The following is a 23159-nucleotide window of genomic DNA, read 5'->3' as shown; positions in this document are numbered from 1 at the left end:
AATGTATTATTTTGCTGAGAAATATAGAAATTATCCTATCAAAAATGGTATATTTTTCATTTAAAAATTTTCAGTTATTACTGTACTATTATTATTTGTGATGTCATAATTCTCTCTCCTACCATGAGATGATGGCTTTGGGGAAAGTTGTTACATGGTGAGCCTAAAACTAACCAAAAGGTTGTAAAGGGCAATGGGATGGTGTCAGAAGACAGGGAGTACTGAATTTGGCCGAGTGGCCTCAGGCTCCAACCTCCTGTCTCTTGAATCTCTGTCATAATGTAGTCTGGTCTCAGATGATCAGCTGCCACTTTGCTGGGTAATTCAGTATGAATTCTTGTATTTTCCAAGCTGACCGTCTGTTTTCCATGCTTGCTGCTGCTGCTAAGTTGCTTCAGTCGTGTCCGACTCTATGCAACCCCATAGACGGTAGCCCACCAGGCTCCCTGGTCCTTGGGATTCTCCAGGCAAGAACACTGGAGTGGGTTGCCATTTCCTTCTCCAATGTATGAAAGTGAAAAGTGAAAGTGAAGTCGCTCAGTCGTGTCCGACTCTTAGCGACCCCATGGACTGCAGCCTACCAGGCTCCTCCATCCATGGGATTTTCCAGGCAAGAGTGCTGGAGTGGGGTGCCATTGCCTTCTCCGGTTTTCCATGCCTAGATCTGTGTATTTATTTTTGCTTCTGCTCCTGAGTTGCAAAGGAATCTTAATCAGCATTGTAAACATTAGAGATAAGCTTAGGTGATGATTTAGGAAGTTCCTGTAGACAGCACTTCACCTTCTTTCCTTTTCATTCTTTTTCTCCTATCGCCCGTTTCCTCTCTCCTATCTTCTTCTCCAAGACACCCTTTGTTCCTCCCAGATCTTCTGACTGTGGATTATTCCAGGCTTCCTTTACAGGAACATCACATGACCAGCCTTAAGGAAAAAGGCAAATATCACAAGTCTGATGGACTTTCCAGATATGGAGGTTATAAACACCACACACTATTGGGGTGGCTGTTTCCTTGGTTGCTTTCCAGAAAAGCGGCCTTAGTGAGAAGAGGGCCAATGAAAGAAATCAAGAATACCAGGATGAAAATGCTGTATCCAGCACTTTTCATGAAATGTCTCGGTGCTAAGGGAATCCAGGTTCTAACTCCTTGGTATCTAACATAAGGAGAATCAGAGCACACCTTATGTTTTTATTTTTTTTAATTGGAGAATTATTGCTTTACAATGTCGTGTGTGAATTTCTGCTGTACAACAACGTGAATCAGATATAGGTATACATATATCCCCTCCCTCTTGAGCCTCCCTTTAAACCCCACCCCCATCCCACTGCTCTAGGTCATCACAGAGCATCAGGCGGAGAGCATGACACCTTATGTTTTGACATATCCATTCAAACCCTTGGAAGATTCATGGTTGAAATTTATATTTGAGTCTTTGAAAATAAGTCAGTCAAGAATTTTCTTCAGGCTAGATGACTGAAAGGCAAAAAAAGTTTTCTTTACTCTTTTCTGTGATCTCCAAAAAATGGCACATGTCACCGTTGTAGCACGCTGCTTATCTGCATAATGGAATCTTTATTGACTCACTCCTGGGGGGCAACCAGGCTGTGAAGCTGCATCACCTGGCAGCTAAGGGCGTGGCTCTGGGGTCAGGCAGGACTGGGTCGGAATCTAGTCTTCACCATATGCTGGTTAAAAGATTTGAAGCTAATGACTTAATCTTCCTGTTCCAATCAAGGAAAAGATAATACCTGTATCATGGAGTATTGAAAAAGGAAATGAATTTTCTTCCTGTTTCAGTGGCAACTCTTAGCATTACAGTATTCTTTTAAAAAATATTTTTATTTACTTTGTTAGCTATGCTGGGTCTTAGTTGTGGCACGAGGGATCTTTAATTGCAGCTTGTGAGATCTGGTTCCCTGACCAGGGATCAAACCCAGGCTCCCTGCATTGGGAGCACGGTGTCTTAGCCAGTGGACCACCAGAGAAGCCCCATCATTACAATATTCTGATTCCTGGTGACCAAAAGAAGGGCTCAGAGGCTCTTATTTTCAAATTAGTGTTTAAAGTCATTTCACTTTTTTACCAACACATATTTGAGTACTTGAAGTAATTTTTCCCATTTGTCAGAACACAATTTTGTTATATTTCTGAAACCTGAATGTATTTTTCCTTTATCAAGAGCTTCAAATTTGGATTTCTTTCACTTATTCATCCCATATATAATTTATTTGGCACCTACCATGGAAAAGGCATTGTGAGAAATACAGATGATGAGGCTTGACCCCTGCCTCCTAGTCAGCAAAAGAAATAAGGCATTCATGGACAGAGATTAATCCTTCCAAATCCAGCCCAGTATCACACCTGCTGGGCTGCTCATAGCATCCTGCAGTACCTGTATTGTAGCATCTAATCATACCTTCATTGTACTTTTCTTTATGTTTTGTTCTCCCATCTACAATATGCTTTTGAAGAGCCTTGTCTTAATCACCTTTGCGAAGTCAGCATTTAAGGGAGTGCACAACCGAAATTAGGCATGATCAATTTTTGTTAAATGAATAAGGTGAATATTTCTAATACAATTGGAATGTGATAGGTACCATTTGTTTGGTAAACATAGAGAGGAATGGGGAATCCAAGGCTTAAGAGATTGATGGCAGTTTGAAATCAGAAGGGATTGAGGCTAAGAAGCTAAAGGAAGGCTAAGTAATTTCCCTCCAGTCAAGAAGCCAGCAGGTCAAGCAAGGTCAGAATTTCTCAAGTCTGTGAGCTCTCCATTTGTTATTGACCTTGGTGTTTTCTCCCTCTGCCTGTAATTTTTCTAAAATTTTGATAACAATGTATGTAGCTCACAGTGGATCAGGTAATAGAGACATTCCATTGCCATTTCTTTTAAAAAATAAATTGTATTCAATCCCCGAGCATATGCGATAACCACAGAAAATAGATTCCTATACATATTTTACCTGGAAGGAAAGTTCCTTTTTCAAAATAGCTCTGAGTTCAGAAAGGTCTGTAGTTTAGCCATCTCTCATGGTCATGGTCACTGTGTCAGTCTACAGTTTGGAAATGCTCTTCTTTTGTGTCTTTTCTAGTGAAGAAACAGATATCCAACTGGCCTCACACTTGCAGAATCTGGCTGTCCACTCCTAGTCTCAGAAACCATTCTGAAAATAGTTTTTTGCCCTTATCTCCAGTTACCCACAGAATTTCTATTTCACTAACTAGGTAAAGAGCACCTGCTCTGTGGTTAAGATTAGCTTGTGTATTCTTATATCTAATGTGATCAAATCTTAGGAGAAAAGAGAAACACAGTTGGCCCTCCTTATTTGGGAGTTTTGCATCCTTGGATTCAACCAAGATAGAAAATATTAGGAAAGAAATATTCCAAAAAAGGAAAACTTAAATTTGCTGAGTTCTGGCAACTATTTATATAGCCTTTCCTTCGTATTTAGAACTTTTTATATAGCATGTCTATTGTATTGGTATTTCAAGTGACCTAGAGATGATTCACAGTATATGGAGGGTGTGCATGGATTATGTACTAAGTACCCCTTTTTATATAAGAGAATTGAGCATCCTTGGATTCTGGTATCCCAGGGAGTCCTAGAAACAATCCCCATGGCTTAAGGGACTATTGTACATTTTAACCTAAGTCTGTTGTGTTCTTCCATCGGAATAAAGAGTGAGCAAGGTATAAAGGTTATTTTCCTTTAACATGAGCATTGTGGAGAGTTAAAATAAGGAGATAAGAACATGAACAGTGAGACTATCTGAAATGGGGTCCTTAATAGCAGGAAGCATTTTGTCTGGCCTGTTGCTCTCTGAGTGTCCCTGAGATCTCACTGAAGACTGAAGGCAGGGAGAGAAGGGAACGACAGAGGATGAGATGGCTGGATGGCATCACCAACTCAATGGACATAAATTTGAGCAAACTCCGGGAGATGGTGATGGACAGGGAAGGCTGGCATGCTGCGGTCCATGGGGTCGCAAAGAGTCAGACACGACTGAGCAGCTAAACAAGTCTCACTAGTGTCTGCAGTGTCTGCATGGAAGTGGCACTAGAGCTGTGTTCTCAGTACGCAGGGAGTCTGGTGCTGCTTACCAGTGTCTTCTGTAGTCCAGTGTGTCTGAAGCCTGAATGTAACTATGCTGCCAACAATGGAAGTGAAGAAAAAGAAAATATCTGTCACCCTGTTTACTCATAAACATTTCAAGTTCTGGTTCATTCTAGCAAATTTTTTTTTTTTTTTAAGAACCTCTAAAGAGCTTTATTCATTGATGAGGAGCTGTACTGTGGAACCTGGAACTACAGACTTTGGTTCAAGCACAATGTTATTCATTCCTCCACTATGGAAAATAGTATGGAAGTTCCTTAAAAAACTAAAAGTAGAGTTACCATGTGATCCAGCAGTCCCATTCCTGGGCATACATCTTGAAAAGATGAAAACTCTTAATTTGCAAAGATACGTGCACCCCAGTATTCATAGCAACACTGTTTATAGTAACTAAGACATGGAAACAACCAAAGTGCTCATCAATAGGTGACTGATTTAAGAAGATGTGGTAGAGATATACAGTAGAATGTTACTCAGCCATAAAAAAGAATGAAATAATGCTGATTGCCGCAACTTGAATGGACCTCGAGATTATCATAATGAGTGAAGTAAGTCAGAGAAAGGCAGATATCATATAATATCACTTATGTGTGAAATATAAAAAATAATGCAAACAATTCTATATACAAGACAGAAACAGACCCACAGACATAGAGAGCAAACTTTTGGTTACCAAGGAAAGAGGGAAGGGATAAGTTAGGAGTATGGGATTAACATACAAAAGGTACTATATGTAAAGTAGATAAGCAACAAAGATTTACTGTATAGCACAGAGAATTATATTCAATATGTTGTAATAACCTATAATGGAAAATAATAGAAAAAATATACAACTGAATCACTTCGCTATATACCTAATATTAATACAATATTGTAAATCAACTATATATATGTCAGTTAAAAATATCACTTTGACTGATACCTCCTTTTCAGATGGTATATAATTGATTTTGTTAAGAATCATGGAAAATTCCATTACAGTTAAATCTGGAAGACAAGAGGAGTCTTAACTGTGCTTGAATCAGAGGAGCAGGTCTTAAAAAGCGAGCACTACTTCCAGGCAGTAGAGTGAAGGCATTTTTACTCACTTCCTTCATAACTCACTGAGAACAGTTATGGATACTAACAATGGAAAGAGAGAGGGGAAGAAAATTCCATTTTGCAAAAAAAAGGAAAGTATGCTACCAACAATTTGTATAATCTTGACCTTACCCTCAACAGAGGAAGTTTTCTGAATGAAAAGCAAAGTTCATAGGTGAGAGGAGGCAATGTTACCAGGTCAGAACGCTTCCACTTGCAGGAGGCCTGTGATTTAAAAGTCTGTGCTGTGTGCCTCTCACATGTTGATGCCACAGACTGAAGAGTGAGGGTAACACGATTTTAGGGCAAAGCAAGCAACGTATTATTGTGGGGAAAGCATTTGATGTCACAGATCTTGGACAAGGGTGCCTCTGTTGACTTCTCCCCTCTGCATGCTAACTTTACAGTAGCTGGCTGGCCCCATTCAAATGGGAGTTATAATGAGAAAGGAGCCAATAGGAGATGTATACCTTACAACTCATGGATTAATCAGGATGGTCTTGATTATGCTACATAACAAGAAAACCCTGTACGTTTTTTTGTGACATGACACAAAAATGTGTTATTTCTCATGCATACAAAGTCTGTTGTTTGCAATGACTTTATGATTTAGGCCACATCCATGGAGTGGTGATGCCATCATAACATGTGGATTCCAAGTCGTCATGACAGGAACAGAAAGAGCTAATGGTTCCTCACAGCTCTTACATATGTTGGCCCAGAAGTAGCATCTGTCATTTCCCTTCACTGTAGCATCTTGAATCAGGCACCTACAGGGATGTTTGGTTTATCCAGATTTTGGCTGTGGAGTCTAGTTTAAGAGAGAAATCCCTCCCATTTCCTTATATCAGCTTTCCCAAATGTAATGAGTGGTTTTTATCAACTTTATTGGATTGATACATAGCACTTTATACCTATCTGTACAATGCATCAATTAAGTTTATGTGTAATTTAAATATATTAACATATATTTACATCTATATGCAACAGCATCTTTTTAAAAAATATACATGATGTGCTATCTATCTATCTATCTATCTATCTATATATATGTATATGAAAGTGAAAGTCATTCAGTCCGACTCACTGCGACCCCATGGACTATACAGTCCATGGAATTCTCCAGGCCAGAATACTGGAGTGGATATCCTTTCCCTTCTCCAGGTGATCTTCCCAGCCCAGAGATCAAACCCAGGTCTCCCACATTGCAGGCAGATTCTATACCGGCTGAGCCACAAGGCAAGCCCATATATATATGTATTTTTGGTCATACCATATGACTTGTGGGATCTTAGTTCCTTGACTAGGGATTGAACCTATGCCCTCTGCACTGAAAGCATGAGGAGTCCTAACCACTCTGCCAGGGAAGTCCCGATGTACAATAATATGTTTTACAGGTATAAAAGGTAGTGATTCACAATTTTCAAAGGTTATATATGCCATTTTTAGTTATTATAACATATTGGCTGCATTCCCTGGGTTGTACAGTATATCCTTGTAGCTCATTTTAACCATAATGATTTGTACTTCCTAATCCCCAGGTAATGACATCTTTTGACTTATTTTTGATTAAGTGTCATAGAAGAACTTCTATCACACTGGATCATGCCTCATGCCATGGATTTCAGGGGATCAGTCTAGACCTTCGAGAATACAAGTAGTCCCTTTGTCATGTATGGAAAACCCCAAATTTATCAAATTTTTGTCTGTCGTCTTTATCTTAACCCTAATCAACCTAGATATGTGAAAGTGTTGGAAATTCACAAACATGCATTGATATTCATGGATCAGTGTATCAGCAAAGCCTGGAAGGTAGGCTGGTTGGAACTAGAGATGCGCTAAGGCCATAGACTGTGCAGTTAATGGAGGCCTTGGGCCACAGTGAAGATCTGGTGAAAGGTTTGTGTTGTGGAGGGATAGATCTTACACAGTTTTGTTTCGTTGTTCAGTCGCTGAATTGTGTCTGACTCTTTGCGACCCCGTGTACTGCAGCACGCCAGGCTTCTCTGTCCTCCACTACCTTATCTATGTTTTGTAAATAAATCAATACAAAAGTGAAAAGCTTACAAGTTATAGTAAAGGAAATAGACCCCCAGCTAAGAATTTCCTCTTTGGCACTATTAATTTATTCTAATCCAAAGTGGAAAATGCTGGTGGAATAGCCATGTTTAGCAGCAGAAACGTATTTAGCTATTTGAACTAATGACTGATTCAGGATATACAGACCAATTTCTTACCTCAACCTTAAGGAAAAAGGAAACAACATCTTGGCAGTTAAGAAATCGAATACAGGGACTTCCCTGGTGGTCCAGAAGGGTCGTACTTCACCTTCCAGCGCAGGAGGTTAGATCCACCAAGGGGTTAGATCCCTGGTCAGGCAGCCAAGATCCCATGCGCCTCAAGGCCAAAAACTGAAACATAAAATGGAAACAATATTGTAACATTCAATAAAGACATTTAAAAAAGAAATCTAATGCAGTGTATGCATAGCAAAGAATAAAACCAAGTCACAGTAGGAAGAGGGAAGAAATAGAAACCTCTCCATAGGCTGCCATGAAGGTGGAGAATCTTAGTTAAATGTTCAGCTTTTCTTTTTTTTTAGCACTATTTTCTCAGCTATTATTTACAGTGGTAGAAAAGTGGAGAAGACTACAAGGACTGCATATTATTGGCAGCACTAAAATTGTGATACTTGCTGTTTACGCATATTAGTATATTCCATCCTCCCCAGAACCCTGTGGGGTAGGCACATTTATTATGAACTTTACTTAACAGAATGATACAGAGCCTTTAGGTCTCATCCAGAGTGACACAGCAAGTGAGTAGTAGCACCAAGACTTAATCTTGTTACCTGGATGTGAGGCCCTTGCTCTTGACCTCCAGATTATCTCATCTTTCTGATGGGTGATGGAATCCAAAGGTACTCTAAAGCACCAAAGAAATAAGGAAGGACTGAGGCTTCCCTGGTGGTCCAGTGATTAAGAATTCATCTTCCAATGCAGGGGACGCAGGTTTGATCCCTGGTCAGTGAACTAAGACCCCACATGTCTCCATGCAACTAAACCAGCTTACCACAACTAGACAGAAGTGTGTGAGCCATAATGCAGAGCCCACATGCTGCAACTTGACACAGCTAAATAAATAAATAAATGTTAAAATAAGGAAGGACTGGAATGGGGGGACCAGTTTGCCTAGCATCAATAGGTAAGAAATGTAGTAGTCTTCGCATATTGGCTGAGTCCCAGGTGGCAAAGTGGTTAAGAACCCACTTGCCAGTGTAGGAGATGCAGGTTTGATCCCTGGGTTGGAAAGATTGCCTGGAGGAGGAAATGGCAACTCACTCCAGTATTCCACTCCATGGGCAGTGGAGCCTGGCAGGCTATAGTCCATGGAGTCACAAAAGAGTCAGACATGACTGAGCATGCACACACACCATATTGGCTGAAATGCCAGCCTCCTGATTAGATCAGCCTTTAATAATTTGTGGAAGAAAAGAAATTTGCGGGGAAGAAAAGTGGTGTATATCTGAGAAAGATAAAAATTGAGAAAATGTAATTTTTGCTGGAGCAACCCTGCCGATTGACAGGAGCATGTGTCGTAACAAATTACATGTTGTATTTAAAGGATATATTATTTGTCTATCAGTGTATATGTCAGTGTGTGTTTAATAACCTACCAGAGGCCTGTGAATAAAGAATATGATAGGATTGAAAGCATCAGTATAAAAAAAATTTCTCATTCTCAGAAATTTCAGATAATACTGGATATATCAAAGGGAAACAATAGTCATCTAAATTTGAGCGTGATGGAAAACAACAGTTAAAAAAAAAAAAAAAAATAGAGCAGTCTAATACTTAACAGATGATGCTTCTCCAGGGAGCAGATGAAGGGACTGGCCTAGAAATATTTCCTAGAAGACTGATAATTTGCACTGTGGCTTAGAGGGTGGGTGGGGGGTGCATTTCAGCAGATTTGGGATATTACATCGTAGGACACATTGTGAGGTCTCAGTAAAGAAAGACTAGAGTCCAGGGGGTGCAGTCTTTCCTTGCAAACTTGACATTGATCATATAGGATACAGAAAAAGAGGAAGATCCTGCATGGAGATCACTCACAGCTCACGGCTCTGAGTGTTTAATTGGGTGCCACCAACCCCTGCATTAGCTTTCATTTTAATTAGTGTTGTGCCGAAGAGCAGGAGAACATGTTTTGAGAACAGTGCTATATTAAAAAGGGCTCTGCCAAAAAAAAAAAAAAAAGGAATCAAAATAAGATTCTACTGGAAAATCTGTTGATGGGTACCTGGGAGTAGGTGGGGAAGGTGAGGGAAGTCAAAAAGCAAAGCAGAACTGTAGTGGCAGGAGACCCCTGGAAAGTGCATTCAGTCAAGCTGAGAGAAAACTGCCATTGCAATTAGATCGAGATTCTGGCATTGAGGAATCCGCAAAAGACTGGCGGGACTTCCCTGGTGGTTCCGTGGTTAGGACTGTGCTTCCAGGGCAGGGGGCTCAGGTTCAGTCCTTGGTTGGGGAAGTTCAACATAGCCGAAACAATAAATAATAGATAAAGTCTTGATTAGTTCTAAAAAGCAAGCAGAAACCCCCAAAAGAGACCGGTGTGATTTAGTCCAGCACATCAATGTGAACTTAAATTGCAATCGTCTGAATTGTCCCGAATCTCCTCAGTCATCAGGCTTAATTCTTCATCATTATTCATCCTTCCCCTGCAGCGTTTTCTTGGATTAATTCAGTCAAATGGTTCCTTATCATGGTCCCACACTGTGAGTTCGGCATCATATAAAAAACATGAAATAATATATCAAAAAATACAAAACACAGTACCTGCCCTGCCTAGCATATGTCATGTTAGTGGACAGAGTACCAATGTTTGGGCCCAATATGAGTGAATTAACATACACAGGACACCCAGCTGTGTGACAGGAGGCAAGTCAGTCCATTTCCCTGAGGCTTTTTCTTAACCATAGAATTGAGACAGATAATAGTGTTGGGGTGCTGATAGATGAGATAATATATCTCTACTGTAGCAGTTTAATGCATTCTTATCAAGGAGAGCATTCTGGTGGGAAAGTCAAGGCCAGTACCATTAGGGCGGCACAAACAGTGTATGTTCTCAATAGCAATGATCGAGAGCAGTGTTTTGTAAAGGTATGTTCTACAGAATCCTAGATCCCCAGGCTGTTAATAGCTGTATGGGGAGAAAGTTACTAATTTGAGGACATTCTTAGTTAACCAAAGTTAATTTCTACATTGCAGGACTGGTCAGATCTTTTAATATGCTGAACGACTTTGTGAATCTCAGGTTGGAGATTTGGGAGTAGGTGGGTGAGGAATGAAATGGGCAGTATTTCCAAACCCTATTTGCTGAAGAATTATTGTTTGGTGGGGGGACTTTTGTCTTGTGAGACACATTCAGAAATGGTGGAATGTCATGCAAAAGCTTACATTCAGAGCGGTGGGAGATTTCAGAGAGGGAAGATTTTGTGCAGGAGACCAGAAGTTAAGTGGGGTCTCTTGGAATGAGTCAGGGCTCCTGGAGACAGTAAACTTGCCCTAATTATCTGATTCCTCAATGCCCAGAGCACAGTAGGTATTCAACGAATATCTACGGCAAGGATATTGACAGATTATGATTTGAATGATTTGATGAAGGCATGGAGGCATTCTGATGGAGGAGGGTGGCCGGGAGAGGCAGTGATGCAACAGGAATGGAGGCGGCTCCCTGGTGAGTCAGTGGATAAGCCAGTCTGAGTGAGGTGGTGGTGTCGTTTGGAGAAGGGGGAGGGCTGTGGGGTTAAGCAAAGGGGAGTCAGATTGTGCTGGACCTTGAACATCCGGCAGAAAGCTTGGAATGGCAGACACAGGGCATTTTGCTTTCATTCCACGACTGGAATGAAAAGCAAAGTTCAAAGGTTAGTTTTTTAGTGCTACCTAGAAGGGACCGTGTGGAAAGCCTGGGTGCTTGCCTGGAAGTGGTTGCCATGTCCAGGCGGCAGTGATAAGGTCCAGTGTCGTGGAGCGGGCATGGAGCTCAGCCAGAATGAAAGGATGACGACATATCAGATACGCGAATGAAAAAATGAGAATGACTCGGTGACTCAATAGAGAAGGATGAAGGTATGAAGAACTGCAGATGGTGTAGCAGAGAAGGCAGGAATACCCAGTGCCCTCCCCACCCCACCCTCCCGACCGCCAGAGACCTAGATTCTGGTTTCCACTGAGGTCCTAGCTGTGCCAGTTTATTGAGCAAGTCACTAAGCTCCTATGTCATCCGTCCATATTGTGTGACCCCCTGAAGAACTAGAGACGTACCATGGAAGGTTATGGCCACAATCACGAGAGGAGGGGGTGGGGCAGGGAGGGGGAAGGACACGAGTGTTAACTCGAGATCTGCTGTTGGAGATGGGCTATGGGGAGAAAGATGTGATCTGGAGCTCAGTGAATTTTTTGACAAAATTCTGTAGTGTCTTCCCTTTGAAAGGCTCTCATATTTGCCCTCTCGGGGCCCCACTTTGCACCAGCCTCATTTTGCATCCTCGTCTCAGCATCTATGTCGTATCAGGCCTTCTCTTTTTCCTTCCTTTGCCCTAATCCAAGGTTTTCAGACCCTGCACAGGTATGAAAGTGAACTGGGAAGCCTCAAGAATGTTGTGGGGCTGTCACATGGAGCTTTGAACCGAGGCATCGATTTCAACAGAGTGTGGAGGGGGATGCAGCTTACTGCTGCCGTCAAGTAGGAGGCTTTGTTTCATGTCTTGTTTGCACCTGAGATGTATTTTGGGATTAATTAATGTGCAAGGACTTTAATTCATGACTATTTACTGAGATCACAACTGGGGCAGTTAGCAGTTCTCCAGTCATGCTGAGATGCTAAGGGGAAAGCAAGTGGTTGGCGTAGTACTTCAGACAGCGGATGGATGTGAGAAAGGAATGAGCTGTATGCCCTGTAATCACTACACACAGGTTCCGTATTTCGGGTTTGCCTGCCTCCCTCTATCGCTTCTTTCCCCTTCCTTTATTCCTTCCTTCTTCCCTTTTAGTTTTTTTTTTTTTTTTTTTTAAGAATTGTCTTTTTTTTTCTTTCAATATTTATTAATTTTTTTCTTTGAATATTTATTTATTTATTTGGCTGTGCCACATCTTGGTTGTGGCACAGGGATCCTCAGTCTTTGTTGTGGCATGTGGCATCTTTATTTGTAGCATTCGAGATCTTTCGGTTGCAGCATTCAAAGGCTTAGTTGCAGCATGCGGGAGGATCAGGTTCTCTGACCAGGGATGGAACCTGGGCCACCTGCATTGGGAGTGAAGAGTCTTAGCCACTGAGTCACCAGGGAAGTCCCCCTTTTAGTTTGTAAACATTTTGGTTAGACCAAAATATTCTGTACAAAAGTGTGCGTCTGCGCTCCGTTGCTCAGTCATGTCTAACTCTTTGCAACCCCGTGTACTGTAGCCCTCCAGGCTCCACTGTCCGTGCGATTTCCCTGGCCAGAATACCAGAGTGGCTTGCCATTTTCTTCCCCAGGGAATCTTCCTGACCCAGGGATTGAACCTGAGTCTCTAGCATTTCCTGAATTAGCAAAAGTGCTGAGTATTAAACGTGTGAGAACCATTGCTCTTCCAAGTCTGCTGTGTACTTATCCCATCTCCTTGATACTTCTCCAGCTACTCCATACATGTTTTACTTCTAGTTAAGTACTAGGAACTTTAGTGCCCGTACAAGCTTCTAGAGAGCAAATGTCATTTTTGTTCTCTTTCTTGGGTTTGCCTGTTCTATTCATTATTTCAAAAAATCAGTTTCCATTTATTTTTCTTTTCCATATTATTGTTTGCTATCTTGTTGCAAATTTTATAATTAATGATCTTTTCCTAGGGTTTTTGTTGTTGTTATCTTTGTTGTCTCTTATAGTTTTTTAGAATGTGTACTGAATTTACTTATTTTTTATTATTTGTTTTGGCCACGCCATATGGCTTGCAGGATCTTAGTTCGCTGACCACAGATTGAACCCAGGCCACAGCAGTGAGTGGGCTGCATCCTAACTGCTGGACTGCCAGGGAGTTCCCTGAGTTTCCTTGGTTTTAGTATTTCTTGTTTAATAATGAAGGCAGTTCAGTTTAGTTCAGTTCAGTCGCTCAGTCGTGTCTGACTCTTTGCGACCCCATGAATTGCAGCATGCCAGGCCTCCCTGTCCATCACCAACTCCCAGAGTTCACCCAAACTCATGTCCATTGAGTTGGTGATGCCATCCAGCCATCTCATCCTCTGTCGTCCCCTTCTCCTCCTGCCCCCAATCCCTCCCAGCATCAGAGTCTTTTCCAATGAGTCAGTTCTTCGCATGAGGTGGCCAAAGTATTGGAGTTTCAACTTTAGCATCAGTCCTTCCAATGAACACCCAGGACTGGTCTCCTTTAGGATGGACTGGTTGGATCTCCTTGCAGTCCAAGGGACTCTCAAGAGTCTTTGCCAACACCACAGTTCAAAAGCATCAATTCTTCGGTGCTCAGCTTTCTTCACAGTCCAACTCTCACATCCATACATGACCACTGGAAAAACCATAGCCTTGACTAGACGGACCTTTGTTGGCAAAGTAATGTCTCTGCTTTTGAATATGCTGTCTAGGTTGGTCATAACTTTCCTTCCAAGGAGTAAGTGTCTTTTAATTTCATGGCTGCAGTCACCATCTGCAGTGATTTTGGAGCCCAGAAAAATAAAGTCAGCCACTGTTTCCACTATTTCCCCATCTATTTGCCATTAAGTAATGGGACTGGATGCCATGATCTTTGTTTTCTGAATGTTGAGCCTTAAGCCAACTTTTTCACTCTCCTCTTTCACTTTCATCAAGAGGCCCTTTAGTTCTTCTTCACTTTCTGCCATAAGGGTGGTGTCATCTACATATCTGAGGTTATTGATATTTTTCCCGGCAATCTTGATTCCCGCTTGTGTTTCTTCCAGTCCAGCGTTTCTCATGATGTACTCTGCATAGAAGTTAAATAAGCAGGGTGACAATATACAGCCTTGACGTATTCCTTGTCCTATCTGGAACCAGTCTGTTGTTCCATGTCCAGTTCTAACTGTTGCTTCCTGACCTGCATATAGGTTTCTCAAGAGGCAGGTCAGGTGGTCTGGTATTCCCATCTCTTTCAGAATTTTCCACAGTTTATTGTGATCCACACAGTCAAAGGCTTTGGCGTAGTCAATAAAGCAGAAACAGATGTTTTTCTGGAGCTCTCTTGCTTTTTCGATGATCCAGTGGATGTTGGCAACTTGATCTCTTGTTCCTCTGCTTTTTCTAAAACCAGCTTGAACATCTGGAAGTTCACGGTTCATGTATTGCTGAAGCCTGGCTTGGAGAATTTTGAGCATTACTTTACTAGCGTGTGAGATGAGTGCAGTTGTGCGGTAGTTTGAGCATTCTTTAGCATTGCCTTTCTTTGGGATTGGAATGAAAGCTGATCTTTTCCAGTCCTGTGGCCACTGCTGAGTTTTCCAAATTTGCTGGCATATTGAGTGCAGCACTTTCACAGCATCATCTTTCAGGATTTGAAATAGCTCATCTGGAATCCCATCACCTCCACTAGCTTTGTTTGTAATGATGCTTTCTAAGGCCCACTTGACTTCACATTCCAGGATGTCTGGCTCTAGGTGAATGATCACACCATCATGATTATCTGGGTCGTGAAGATCTTTTTTGTACAGTTTTTCTGTGTAATCTTGCCACCTCTTTTTAAGGACAAATATATCCTGACACCAGCTTGGGCTGTGCCCTATAGTTTTGTATGAAATATTTTGTTTCATTGCTTTAAAGAAAAGTAAAAATTACATTTTTTAATTTTTCTCTTTTTTAAGGATTACCCAGGAATATTGCTTTTCCAAGTAGTTGAGATTATCATTATTTATTTATAATTTTATTGAATGTGATCAGAGAATGCAATCTGTAAGATTCCTACTTTTAAATTTGTTTATGGATTTGTTAAAAGTTTTTTTTTTTTTTGAATAGTCAAATGTAAGGTCAGTGTAAGGTGTGCCATATGTGTCAGGTTTATTATTTGTATCACTCGTTGCTTCTCAGTCCTTATTTTGTTATTCTACTGCTGTTCAGTTTTAAACAAAGTATAATAAAGTTGCTCACTCAAATTGTATTTTTATCCTGTTCTTACAGTCTAAAAATGTTTGTTTTGTAATTTTTAGTTTTATTTGTTGCAAACACATTTATGATGATTAGCCCTTTTCCCTAAATTATGTCTTTTTATATTCAATGGCACCCCACTCCAGTACTTTTGCATAGAAAATCCCATGGACGGAGGAGCCTGGTGGGCTGCAGTCCATGGGGTCAATAGCGTTGGACACGACTAAGCGACTTCACTTTCACTTTTCGCTTTCATGCATTGGAGAAGGAAATGGCAACCCACTCCAGTGTTCTTGCCTGGAGAATCCCAGAAGCCTGGTGGGCTGCCATCTATGGGGTCACACAGAGTCGGACACGACTAAAGTGACGCAACAGCAGCATATTCTGTTTAGTGTGTGTGAACTTTTTTTTAGTGTGTGTTAATATTAACATTGTTGCTCTTGCTTTACATTTGTTTACATTTGTCTGGTGGTATGTTTTACTCATCTCTTTTCAAATTTTATTAATACTGAGTTTATATTGGAAACCACCTAAAACGCAGCTTGCCTTTTTTTTTTTTTTGGCTTGCAATTTTAATGACTGTCAGACAATTGGAGATAGGAGACGACCAGAGCCTGAGCCAGAAAACAAGACTGGACAGAAGCACATTGGCAGCACCTGCTCTGGTAGTCAGGGTTCTGCAGAGAAACTGAACCATAGGTTAGAGAGAGAACAAGAATGAGCATGAGTGAGAGATTGATTCAGCCTAAGGTCTTGGCTCACACTTTTGTAGGGAGTGGTGAGTTTGAAATCTGCCGGGAGGTTGGAGATTCAGGTGTGAGTTGATGTTGCCACCTTGAGTCCAGATCTGTAGGCTGGAAACTCAGGCAGGGTTTCTGTGTTACTGTCTTGAGAGGATTCCTTTTTCAGAAACTCTCTTTGCTCCTGAGGCCTTTGACTGATTGGATGAGGCCCACCCACATTGTGGAGGGTAATCTGCTTGACTCAAAGTAAGCTGGCTTAAATGTTGTGTGTGTGTGCTAGGTTGCTTCAGTCGTGTCCAATTCTTTGTTACCCCATAAACTGTAGCCCACTGGTTCTTCTGCCCATGGATTCTCCAAGCAAGAATACTGGAGTGGGTTGCCATATCCTCCTCTGGATGATTTCCCAACCCAGGGATTGAACCCACATCTCCTGCGCCTCCTGCACTGCAGGCAGAATCTTTGCCACTGTTCCACCAAGGAAGCCCGACTTAAATGTCCCAAAATACCATCCCCAAATACCATCACAGTAACATCTAGACTTGTTTGACCAAACGACTGGGTGTCATAGTTGACACATAAAATTAGCCATCGCCTTGGCATTGTAGAAAAAGCTGACTGAATGTGAATGGATAACTTCTAAAGCAAACAACATGTACAAACAGAAACAGAGCTCGAGATCAAGGACTTAGCATTAGGGAGTCAGCACAGTTGGTTTCCATTGTTTTCATTCAAAAACCCAAGTACTCTTATGCATTTGGTGACATTTATTATAGTGTGCTCTGGATTTACAACATGTATCCTGGTTTTACTCTTTTTAACATTTGTCAGTTTTTCTGTACAGCAGAACTTCAGGTGGAAGACATTTCTTGAGAGTCTGCTGTTTCTTGAGCCTTATCTGTCTTGTAGCGGTGCTGTTTGTCCTGGGGTTATGAGCTGTAACACGTTAATCCTGCTCCGTGAAGTCCTTGCCTGCACACAGCCTACAGCTAAACAAATGCTGCTGCTCCACCGATGTTGCTGTGCTGATGGAGTGTTGCAGTGTAGACTCTTTCAGCCCCCATACCAGCTGTCGACTTGGTATATATGGGAGGATGTGCAGAGAGTCTGCGTTGCCCTTTACAATCCAATATGGTTAACATTACGTATCTGTGGGTTCTGCATCTGTGGATATAGCAGGCTGACTGTACTACACCATTTTATAGAAGGCACTTGTGTATTTGCAGATTTTGATACCTACAGAGGTCCTAGAACCCAGTCCCTGGTGGATACAAATGGATGGCCGAATAAATTTTCAGACTTGTCTGCTAAATAAATCTTTTCAGCATAGCTTAGTCTAGTTTCTGTTTAATATCTTCAATTACCAGCAAATGTTTTATTCGAGTATAGTCGATTTGCAACATTGTGTTAGTTTCTGGTGGACAGCAAAGGGATTTAGTTATAAGTATACATATACATGGGCTTCGCTTGTGGCTCAGCTGGTAAAGAATCCACCTGCAATGCAGGAGACCTGGGTTCTATCCCTTCATTGGGAAGATCCCCTGGAGAAGGGAAAGGCTACCCACTCCAGTGTTCTGGCCTGGAGAATTCCATGGACAGTCCTTGGGATTGCAGAGTCGGACACGACTGAGCTACTTTCACACACACACACACACACACACGCATATATATATGTATATTTTAGATTCTTTTCTGTTATAGGTTATTACAAGCTAATGAATACAGTTCCCTGTGCTATATAGTAGCACCTTGTTTATCTATTTTATAGATAGTAGTGAATATGTGTTAATCTCATACTCCTAAGTTATCCCTTCCCTCTTCCTCTTTGTTAATCGTAAGTTTGTTTTCTGTGTCTGTGAGTCTGTTTCTGTTTTTTAATATTTAATTAATTACTTTGGCCACCTCAGGTCTTAATTGAGGCACGTGGGCTCTCTAGTTGTGGCCTGTGGGCTCAGTAGTTGCAGTACTTGGGCTTAGTTGCTCCGGGATCTTAGTTCCCAGACTGGGGATCAAACTAACGTCCCTTGCATTGCAAGGCAGATTTTTAACCTCTGGACCACCAGGGAAGTTCCTATTTCTGTTTTGTAAATAAGTTCATTTGTGTTATTGTATAGATTCTACACATAAGTAATTTCATACAATTGTCTTTCTCTCTCTGGTATGATAATCTCTAGGTCCATTCATGTTGCTGCAAACAGCAAAATTTCCATTCTTCTTCATGGCTGAGTAATATTTGTGTGTGTGTGTGTGTATACGTACATATACCACATCTTCTTTATTATCCACTCATCTATTGATGGACATTTAGATTGCTTCTTTGTTTTGGCTATTGTAAATAGTGCTGCTATGAACATTGGGGTGCATGTATCTTTTCAAATTACAGTTTTCATCTTTTCCAAATATTTGCCCAGGAGTGGAATTGCTGGATTGTATGGCAACTCTGTTTTTCATTATTTTAAGGAAACTCCATGCTGTTTTCCAGAATGGCTGCACCAGTTTACATTTTCACCAGCAGCTCCCTTTTCTCCACACCCTCTCCAGCATTTGTTATTTATAGACTTTTTAATGATGGCCATTCTGACCAGTGTGAGGATTAACAATATGGAGCATCTTTTCGTGTGCCTGTTGGACCTCTGCATGCCTTCTTTGGGGAAAGTGTCTATTTAGGTCTTATGCGTATTTTTTTATTAAATCGTGTGTGTTTTTTGATATTGAGTTGTATGAGCTTTTTGTATATATTGGAAATTAAGCCCTTGTTGGTCACATAATATACAAATATTTCCTCCCCATCTGTAGCTTGTCTTTTTGTTTTGTTTATGGTTTCCTTTGCTGTGCAAAAGCTTGTAAGTTTCCCGTTTGTTTATTTTTGCTTTCATTTCTTTTGCCTTGGGAGACTGATCTAAGAAAATATTGCTACAATTTTTGTCAGAGTGTCTTGCCCATGTTCTCTTCTAGAAATTTTATGTGTCATGTCAATTAGAAGCAACTTTATTAAACTACGGATAGTAGTGCCTGGGCTTCCCTGGTGGCTCACAAGGTAAAGAATCCGCCTGCAATGCAGGAGAAGTGGATTCCATCCCTGGGTCAGGAAGATCCCCTGGAGAAGGGGATGGCTACTCCCACCAGTGTTCTTACATGGACAGAGGAGCCTGGTGGGACAGTCCACTGGGGTTGCAAAGAGTCGGACACGACTGAGCAACTAACACGACACTTCTACTACAAGCAGTGCCTGGTGGTTAAACACGTGAGTTTTGGATTTAAATTGGGCCTGCCCGGATTCAAACCGAGATTCCAAGGCTTAGTAACTACAACTCAAATTACCTGACCTCTCTGAGGCTTACTTTTCCCTCTTGCAACATGAGGATATTAATCATGCTTGCATCATACTCCTGTTATGAGGATTAAATGACATAAGGGTTGGTTATTTTCATTATAAAAGTGCTATTTTTCCCCTACTCAATGTGATATTCCTTTTCTCCATGACAACTTCTAACTCATGTCTTGAAGAAACAAAAGTTGAGGCCATCAGTGGTGAAAGCCAAGCTCTTTCCCCATTATTTTGTTCCTGTCATTTCATTAACTTTTTCAGTGAGTAGTTTTTTTTTTTATTTTATTTTTAAACTTTACAAAATTGTATTAGTTTTGCCAAATATCAAAATGAATCCACCACAGGTATACATGTGTTCCCCATCCTGAACCCTCCTCCCTCCTCCCTCCCCATATAGTGAGTAGTTTTCTGTGTCTGTTATAAAGCAGGTTTTTTAATTTATTTTTTTGGCTATACCAGGTCTTGGTTGTGGCACACAGGATCTTCAGTCTTTGTTGTGGCATGCGGAATCTTTAGTTGTAGCATGCAAACTCTTAGTCGTGGCCTGTGGAATGTAGTTCCCTTAGCAGGGATCGAACCTGGGCCCCCCTCCTGCATTGAGAGTGTGGATTCTTAGCCATTAGACCACCAGCTGCCGCTGTTAAGTCGCCTCAATTGTGTCTGACTCTGTGTGATCCCATAGACGGCAGCCCACCAGGCTCCCCCGTCCCTGGGATTCTCAAGGCAAGAACACTGGAGTGGCTTGCCATTTCCTTCTCCAATGCATGAAAGTGAAAAGGGAAAGTGAAGTCGCTCAGTCATATCCGACTCAGCAGCCCCATGGACTGCAGCCTACCAGGCTCCTTCGTCCATGGGGTTTTCCAGGCAAGAGTACTGGAGTGGGGTGCCATTGCCTTCTCCGTAGACCACCAGGGAAGTCCCTAAAATAGGTTAGAGGAAAGAAATTCAAGAGAAAGAATTTATTTGCCATCCATGTCCATCATGGATACCTAAAATGTTGCTAAATTTAGAAACAAAATAGCCCATGTGAAAGAGGCTTCCCTGGTGGCTCAGATGGTAAAGACAAAATAGCCCATAGACATGCATATTTTGAACTCTGACTTGGTTAGTGTGGTGCTGAGTTGCTATCAGGCAAGCAGGCAAGTCGCAGTGCCATTAAAACCTGGTCCTGCTTGATGGTTTCCTCATTTGGGGTATGGTAGGAAAAAACAGTACTAGACTGGTCATCTCTCAGCAAATCTTGGCATTTCTGCCTGGCCCTCCCATCTGTTATCCTAATTGCTAGGATTACTGCTCAAACTTTCCCTGCTCCATATAGTTCAAGATTGTCACATATCATAATGATGTCCTCGTTGATTACAAAAGTCTTCGGTCAGTGAACAATGAATGCATTCATCAAGTTGCTTCCACATCTGAGTTGTTTGTGGGACTGTCTCCACTTGCTTGACTTTCAGATTCTGACTTTCTCCCTCTCTTTTCCAAGCTCGAACTCAGTAAGTAAAAGCTGAGATATTGTCATTTCCTAAATAATCCAAAGGGAAGATCTAGCCAAATTTAAAAGCCCTCTGACTGCTGTATCAACTTGCCCATGCTCCTCTCCCTAATGGAACTTTAAGGAATAACCATCATTGAGTAGAGCCTCCAGGTCATCTTGGATCTCACCGAACAGAGCCTCGATATGGTTATTTTTTTTTTCCTGCATTGTTTGTTGCTCACTGGGTAAAGCACAGGCCTGGGCTTCATCTGGCTGTGTTTTCACCTTGCAGAGGCAGTAATTGAATCTCTGACATTGTCCTGCCTTCAAGGAGTGTTCCAACTCAGGCTGCTGTATTAAACCAGCGTAGTTCTCCGTTCTCTTGGAAGGTCGTGTCTCATCTGTGGACAGTGAATGATGGCGGTGCCAACTCTCAGAAGAGTAAGGGCCGGCACCCCAAGCATCTACTGTTCCTTCCATGCAAAGGGCCATTCTGAGTTTGCAAAGATGGTGTTTTTACCTGTTACCGCCCTCTCTGCAAATAACCTGAGCAGCTTCAGCACGGTGTGGGGGTTAGTACTTGCTCTCTGACCTTTGAGAACAGATCTGTTGAAGCTGGTTGCAGTTTGCAGCAGGATCTGTGGCAAATTGGAGCAGGCTGCACGCTCAGCCCCTTCCTCTCCCAGCACCCCGAGGTGTTACAGTCGATTCTGCTGGGCGCTGCCTTCAGGTGCATCCCAGCTCCCTGCTCAGCCCCCTGAAGAATTTTCCGTGATGGCATTTGCTGGGTGTTTGACATCATTGTTGTAAAGGCTCACAGTTTTGGAGCAACTCCCACTCAAACCTTTCTGGTACCTCGGTGTCATCGGTTTTGGACTTGGGGGTTTGAGGTGTGTCTGGGGTAAATTTAGAAGCAAGAAGAAAGGGTGCTGAGCCCAATATCACCAAATTTGGCAGAAATTTGTTCCAAGCTTTAGACCAACATAGGGGATTCCATAAAATCAGGGATAGTGCAGAATGAATGAAAGAGAGGAGGAGTAAATATCAAACAACCTGTTGACCCTTTCCCAGAAAAGTCAGGAACGTGAATTTCAGTGCTTTCGTGGTAACATGTATAAGCCAGGACAAAAGTACAAAAGCTATGAGTCTGTTAGGAAGGAGTTAAAAAAAATTCTCAACAGTTTCTCCTACCACCTCTACAAACATAGAGGCCAAGAGAAAATGCACACACATACACACACTCACATTCCAGCAAAGAACCTGTTTTGCAAGTTTTGCTGGTAAAAAGCAGGAAGGGGGTTGCTGGAGAGTCAAGTGAAAAAGCCTTAGGAGTATTCATAGAAGGTTTTTCAAAACTAAGTTTTCAGGGTAATTTTATCCTGCAGAGAGAGGCGCATGGACCACTGTAGGCTTTTCTTCAACTGCTTAAGAGCATTGTTAGACAGGGAGGGGCAGATTAACGGATGCCTATAATTTTGATCATTGTTTTCTGCAAAACAGCTCAGGCTTTGAAAAACGAAGCCATCATTCTTGGCAAGGTTTCTGCCAACAGCACAAATTATACCGTGCAGAGATCCAAAGCCCCTAAAAAGGTTTCATTAATGAACAATTTCAGAGGACTGTTTAAGTCTTCACCCGACAGGTAACGTTGGCCCGCAGGCAGGTGGGGTTAGGGTTTCCGTGGAGATTTATGATGTCATGCTTGAAAGAGCATGTCAAGACAGCCAATTTAACAAGTAGCTACTCAAAAAGTCCTATAGGCTGGAAGTAGCTGTTATGCAAATGACAAAAGAGTTTCACTGGGAAAAACTGTGAAAGAAAACCGTAGAGACATGGAGGGGGGTTTACCTGACAGCTCAGGAGATGACTCCGGAGTCCATTAGAGACGAAAACTTCCAGAAGCTGAATTAGATTTTCTGCTTTAACTGCCGTTTCACCTGTGGAGCTCCAGGTACAGGTAAATCTGGATTCTGTTTCTTCCGAGTTCTCGCAGAAAATTATCTGGAAACATTGTGAGGTCTGTTTCTCTGCATTGTTCTCTTGGCAGGAAGCACTGAATCAATAAGCATGGCTTTCCCACACCGAATGTTCGAGTGTTCCTGCTTCGGGGGGTGTTTTTTCAGGGCTTTTTATTGAATGAACTGAGATTTTTGAATAGAGCTGAAAAACAAGTGATGCATTATGCATTATGCTGATTCTGCCCTGTGAATAACGCTATAAAAAATGCCTAGATAAGGGTTAGAAGGACGATCTGGGGATTGAGATATTATATATATTTGTGGA

General features: G+C 41.7%; 1 protein-coding gene and 1 long non-coding RNA gene across 23 annotated transcripts in view; one reads left to right on the top strand and one right to left on the bottom strand.

Annotated features, from left to right (window-relative positions):
• The window catches only part of LOC112578897, a 28324-nt gene extending 5461 nt beyond the window's left edge, over window positions 1–22863 (bottom strand). Inside the window, exons 1-3 of one of the 2 annotated variants that reach the window (XR_003103352.3) lie at window positions 22725–22863; window positions 7431–7604; window positions 1620–1746 (exon numbers count right to left, since the gene is read on the bottom strand). This is a non-coding gene — a long non-coding RNA (uncharacterized LOC112578897). Of the gene's footprint in view, window positions 1–1619; window positions 1747–7430; window positions 7605–22724 lie in introns of those variants that run through there. The other variant, XR_006544193.2, reaches the window with a different exon arrangement.
• The window catches only part of KIAA1217 (KIAA1217 ortholog), an 829478-nt gene that overhangs the window by 494064 nt on the left and 312255 nt on the right, over window positions 1–23159 (top strand). The window contains exon 1 of one of the 21 annotated variants that reach the window (XM_025264655.3): window positions 20299–22833. The exons of the other annotated variants lie outside the window; for them this stretch is intronic. The gene's annotated coding sequence lies outside the window, so the exon portion shown is untranslated. Of the gene's footprint in view, window positions 1–20298; window positions 22834–23159 lie in introns of those variants that run through there. 21 annotated transcript variants of the gene reach the window in all.

Source organism: Bubalus bubalis, chromosome 14, assembly GCF_019923935.1.
Source record: "Bubalus bubalis isolate 160015118507 breed Murrah chromosome 14, NDDB_SH_1, whole genome shotgun sequence".
In the NCBI taxonomy this organism is placed as follows: domain Eukaryota; kingdom Metazoa; phylum Chordata; class Mammalia; order Artiodactyla; family Bovidae; genus Bubalus; species Bubalus bubalis.
This window is presented reverse-complemented; position numbering and strand designations above follow the sequence as displayed.